The sequence below is a fragment of the Anser anser genome (assembly GCF_964211835.1).
Source record: "Anser anser genome assembly, chromosome: 4".
Classification (NCBI taxonomy): Eukaryota; Metazoa; Chordata; class Aves; order Anseriformes; family Anatidae; genus Anser; species Anser anser.
In genome coordinates, this window is record NC_139724.1 from 71,978,922 (window position 1) to 71,984,761 (window position 5,840).

At 33.1% G+C, this 5,840-nt stretch overlaps 1 long non-coding RNA gene across 2 annotated transcripts in view; it reads right to left on the reverse strand.

Moving 5' to 3' along the window:
- The window catches only part of LOC310898197, a 47,922-nt gene that overhangs the window by 19,614 nt on the left and 22,468 nt on the right, over positions 1-5,840 (reverse strand). Inside the window, exon 1 of one of the 2 annotated variants that reach the window (XR_014583072.1) lies at positions 541-5,679. The exons of the other annotated variant lie outside the window; for it this stretch is intronic. This is a non-coding gene — a long non-coding RNA (uncharacterized lncRNA). Of the gene's footprint in view, positions 1-540; positions 5,680-5,840 lie in introns of those variants that run through there. 2 annotated transcript variants of the gene reach the window in all.

Genomic DNA, 5,840 nt, shown 5'->3' on the forward strand with positions numbered 1-5,840 from the left:
GAATAGTATTGATAATATTTTTATTCTTTCTGGAAGTAGTCTAGTAACCTTCATGCTGATTATTTATCCTTATATAGAGAACCTTATTCTAGAAAGTGAACTCTGATGCGGGAAAACACAGGATCCAAATAGATCGTTGAAAATACTCAATTGAAATGTAGAAAATTCATCCAAAAGAATTTTGAAAATTGAAATGTAGAAAATTCATCCAAATGAACTAGAAGAGTTTTCTCAAGAAGGAAGAGAGATGCATTAATTACCACAGTGATATTTGGTGACACTATTAGACGAAATCTGTGTCCCACCTTGATATTGATGGCATAAAAAGGACTTTTGTAGGTGTTGAAATCTTGGAGAATATAAGGATTGCTACAGCTAGGGCTTATTGTCTGCTATGCAAATTGAACTCTTCAGCTTATTGCAAGATTACTTGTTACTTGAATTTAGTCCTTGAGTATCTGTAGAAGCATATATGATACTAGAATATATATATACATATACATATACACACACACATATATATATGCATGGAACACATACAGCCATCACCATGCAGGAAGTCAGAGTCCTGTGTGCACGTGACAGAACTAGCATGACAGTTCCTGGTAGAGGGAATTAGCTTGCATCAGACTTCATGCCACAACAAAATGGGTCATTTACAGATAGCATGTAGACATACTGCAAGGAAGACATATAACATAATCAAATTTAAAAAAATAAAAAAAATGTCTTGGATGGAATTACTTTCACAGAAATGTGGAAACCCAGAAGTTAGATATTACAGTTTTAGCTACTCACTCTAAGCTCCCTTTGTAATCAACAGGGAGAAATATAATTTCATTGTGAGGGATATTTGCTTTTATATGTCCAGCAGAAAAATAGGAGACAACTGCTGCTTCTCTCAAAAGCTGGAGTGCAATGGGTGCTTTTGGTAAGCAGCTAGGAGTTATGATGCTAACTCCAAAATGGGATATATGAGTAGATTTTTGACTCTTAATTTTCATACATTTTCAAAAGTTAGGTCTTATCATTATCTTAAAACAGTTTGTGCATATCAAGAAATGACTTGAAATTTTATTCCTAACAGTCTGAAATTGACTATTTTTCATAGTTAATCAAGTTCTGGTGTCTGGGGTTTGCATGATTTTATTTGCTCGTTTCTGCTTAGAAATTAAGAGTCAATACTACATACAAAATTTTGCAAATGATTTCTCTTATTGTAGTACCAAATGTCATCACTTATGTCTTACACTTTGGTAATTGGTTGGATATTTGTCAAAAGATAAAACATATCTACTAATATTTATAAAATATGGCTTGTAAATGAGATGTAAGCCATGAGGAATATTAGACATTTATTCAGGTTTTGGCACAGGCTTGAGAAGATGCATATTTGGCAAGCTTCAGAGCAATCTGAGAAGGGGAAATCATACAATGTTATCTGGTTCATTCCATTCTCTAATGCTTTTTCTGGTTTTATACAATCCAGAAGACGAGGCTCTTGTTATCAACTGAAACTAGTATTATGTGAAATCTAGTTAGTGTCTTCTTTTAAAAGAAACCTAGCCTTGTAGGATGGATTTTTATTTCTTCTTCTCTCTCTTTTTCTTTTTTTCCTCCCATATTGCCAGTCATATTTGCATGTGTTCTAAACAGAGCAAAGCTTTAATTTATGCAGTCATTTTGGAAAGCAGAATATCTTGTTTACATCAAATAAAACACATTCATATAAGAGTAGAAAATTAGACCTCTCACAGCAGGTCTTCATCAGTAACGTAGTTCTAAAATATCTCAATCAGAAATTGCCTTTGGAGATGTGAACGTTTCTAAGGCATTATACAGCTGTGGAAAAAATGCTTAAGTGATGTTGGGAGCAGACCAGAGTTCAGGACTCTTCTGTCCCAAGTTTCTGTTTCCTCCTTGCTCCAAGCACGTATGAAGGAGAAGATGGCTAATACTTGATACATTAAATTTGCAGATATTATGGTGCATCAGTATTATCCACTAACCAGTATATATATAACCATACTTGTTTTAGTCCCATTGACTCTTGCATTGTTTCATTCAGTAGCACGTATTAACAAGAAAGATGGAGAATACCAAACTAGCCAGGAACGTAGGATTATGGTCTTCATTCGGAGTTGAGAGTTATGGTTTTGCATCTCCTCACACTTGTGGGTGGGCTGTGAACTTGTCTTGTGGCCCCAGCACCATTCCACATCAGTTATTCTAATGTTTCATCACAATTAAATATTTACAAGATCTTCATAATACTGCAGATTTTTAATATTTTCCCAGTGTTCTCTTATTACTGCTAGTCCACAACCAACATGAACACTGCATTTCCAAATAAGGAGTTATATAGATGCATACATACATACACATATTTATATGAATAAGTATATATATGTGTAGAGTTAGGTAATGCATGTTTCATAATTGCTTTAGTATTATTTATTCATCATTTTGTTTGTAACTGTTTACTGACAATTTTTTGAACAACTGCTAAATATTAAAGAAAAATTTTCAGTATTCTCACCACAATTACACAAGAATCTTCTTTCTGGAATAAAAAAATAATTTAGACATGTGGAAGGTATATTAAAACTCAAAACATTTATTTCACTTGATGTTAGTTTGACTATATCAGCAGTTCTCTAAAAGAAACTAACGCTTTCTATAGTCTATGTCCCTTAAAAGTCCCTTATATTATCTTTAGCTTGGATTAGCCTAAATTATTATATCCCATGGGTGCTTTTTGCCTTCCTGTTGCTCATTCCTTTCCCCTGAAGATGGATAATTAACATAAAATTGATGCTAGCATAGACTGAAAACATTCAAAGTGTTATTGAGCTTTTGTATTAAAAAAAACCAACAAAACAAAACACAAAACAACAACTTATTTTAAAAACTTATTTTAAAGTTTCCAACATAGAGAACAATACATCAATGAATTCCAATATGTGTCATCTTCTTATTCAAAATACTTCTAAGTAATTACTTATACAAATGTATTTATTGCTGTAATGAGAAAGAGTAATTTTGTACATGACAAATAGCTAAAGTCAGTGCAAACTAAGAGATTCATTGATAAAATTATATAAAGTTCTTTTTTTTTTGGTTTATTTGAATATTTTTTTTGTCTAGGAATGATGGGAAGTCTGAAAGAACCATAAATCTTAGCTCAAATCTTTCTTTTCTTTCTTTTCTTTTTTCTTTTTTTTTTTTCCACTCAAAAATCTTATATTAAAAAACTCATCTGAGTTCACTTCTCCTAGTGAGTCCTCTAAGATTGTAAACTTTTCCTAAAGGTCCAATACCTTGCAGTCTACCCAATAAATTACAACTCCCTTGTAATGAGTTACTGTTATAATGAAGACTCACTGGCAATGCAGTGTATTTTAATAGACAAATTACTCTAAATTAAGTTCTAACCATCTGTTCCATTCTCATTTATGACTCTAAAAAGAACATATTTTAAAATTATATCATTTAAAAATAATGTAAATGATTGAAGCATGCAGTAAAGCTTCTACATATTTGTTCATTCAGTGTAGCATACTTATGGTAATAGTGATGTTGCCTCCTTGCTCCAGGCATGTATGAAGGAGAAAATGGTTTATGCCTGATACAATAAATTTGCAGTTATTATGACGCATTAAGTATGTCAAAAAAGATATTTTACTCCTAGAGAGTTACACTGAATGTAAATCTCTGTATTGGAGCATCCTGATGGGATACCTGGAGGCAAAGCTTTAGCTAATTCTACAACTTGTAGGGGGTTAAGGATATCAGAGACATTAAATGCTGACAACTGTAGTTTTAATATGCTGGGGAAATGGAGCTATTCCATATCACTTTCTGTATTTGTTAACAGTTATGCCACCACCAGGGATCTCACTAGGATTTATAGAGAAAGGACATGCTGATAGCTATTTAGAGGGAAAACAGTAAATTTTTTTTTTTCTCCTGCAGATTCATTCCGTAGTAAATTGTGGTACAGATTGATAGAGCAGCAAGGAAGTGAATAGTAAAAAACATGATATTCTTAAAGATGCAACTAAAAGGCCAACTAAATCCTTTTTCTTTCTACTACCTTTCTGGTCTATCTGTGTCCCCCATGTTTTAAAAGTATTGCATTAAATATTTATATTGATCTCATAAGCAAGATAACTTTATTATGGTTGATTTTGACTTTAAAATAATTGTCATCAGCCAGAGAATATTTCTGCCTGACTTCATGTGACTGTGGTACTTGACTGTGAGGCCATTCTGTGGAAGTGGATGAGAGCGGCATACTTTCCATGCACGTTTTCTCCTGACAACACTGGACAGGTTTCTGATCTCAATGAAACATAAAACGAGACCAGCAGAAGCTAAGATCTGAATCTGACCTGCAGCTTGCTACCATATTTAAGTAAAGGACAACATCAATCTCATCTATTTGCTGTTTCAAAGGTAGCAGCTTAGCCTGGACTCAACACAACCAGGCTGCCTCTGCAGGCAGCGTAGAGTGTGATAAGGTTGTTCTTCTTCGTATTTTTAGCATGAATTTCTTTTTTTCTTTTTTTTTTTTTTTTTTTAATAGGATGAGTGTCCTTTTTTTTTAATAGGATGAGTTTCTTTTGTAATTCTGGAAGTACCACTGTCTATGGAGACAGCCAGTTTGACTGAGGCAGGCCAGATGCTACGCTGTTAGACAGCTAAAGTTAGATAAGAGGAAGGCCAAAGTTAGCATTTACTCATTGCACTCCATTTAACGTCTCCTTTTCAATCATTTACAGAATGACATCAACGATTATAAAGGGAACATCTGCTGATGGCTTTAGGAGGTATTAAGTTTGGAATGACTAATTTAGCCATATAATTAACAGAAATATGGTTTGTTTGGCAGAATAGGAAAACCACACTATAGAGATACTGATGATAATTGTGAAGGCCAGTAATAGAAATGAAAATGTATCACTTCAGTTCATTACATGTCTGAGTCTGTCATTCCAAAGTAAGTGCCTCTTAAAACCAGATGCTCCCTCCGTAATGTTTGATGTGTGTTTATAATGGTTGGACAAAGGAGATATTACATCTTTTGTTACCACTAAGTACCAAGGTCAAATTTGGTAAATAAGCAATTATTTCAGAGTTTTAATTATATATGAAATCATTCTGTTTAATTCCTGCAGAAATGTTTCTGCCTCTGGAAGGATTTTCTAGAAGGTAGCATTTTAAAATTAGCCATCTCTTTTCATGTGTGCAGACACACATTTAAAATATACTTTATTTCTAACCTTGTAAATATTAGGAACATAATTCAGATCTTCTCTGGTTTGGCTGAGGGTGGACTGCAAACTTAATAAGATGCATGTGGATGTTTTCACAGTATAGCATAATGAAACTTTGACAGAGATGTTTCTTCTCTAGAATATTAATCAGTGGAATTGCAAGATATTTTAATATAGAACGCACTGTGATTTTACTCTATCTAAATAAAACTTCTTGACCTTTCATTATTTAAATTATTTTTTTTACTAAGTCTTATGACTTTATTTTTCTACTTCCTTATTTATTATTTAATATGTGATTTCATCCCATTCCATTCAAATTGGTAAACTAACCTTGTAACACTGAACACGTGCCAGTATACAGTTAAGAGCTGTGATTAAGGCTGTTTATCTGTGGTTCATTCTTTTCCATTTTCCACCCCAGTGTTTGTAGTATTTTGTTTTGACAAGCTTTTAAAATTTATTTTCTTTCGTGTGTTTTAATTAGGAAAAAATGCTCCAAAAGGAATCTTGCATTTGAGAAAAGAAAGGCAGAAACCTTCCCTCCCCTTATTTTCAGAA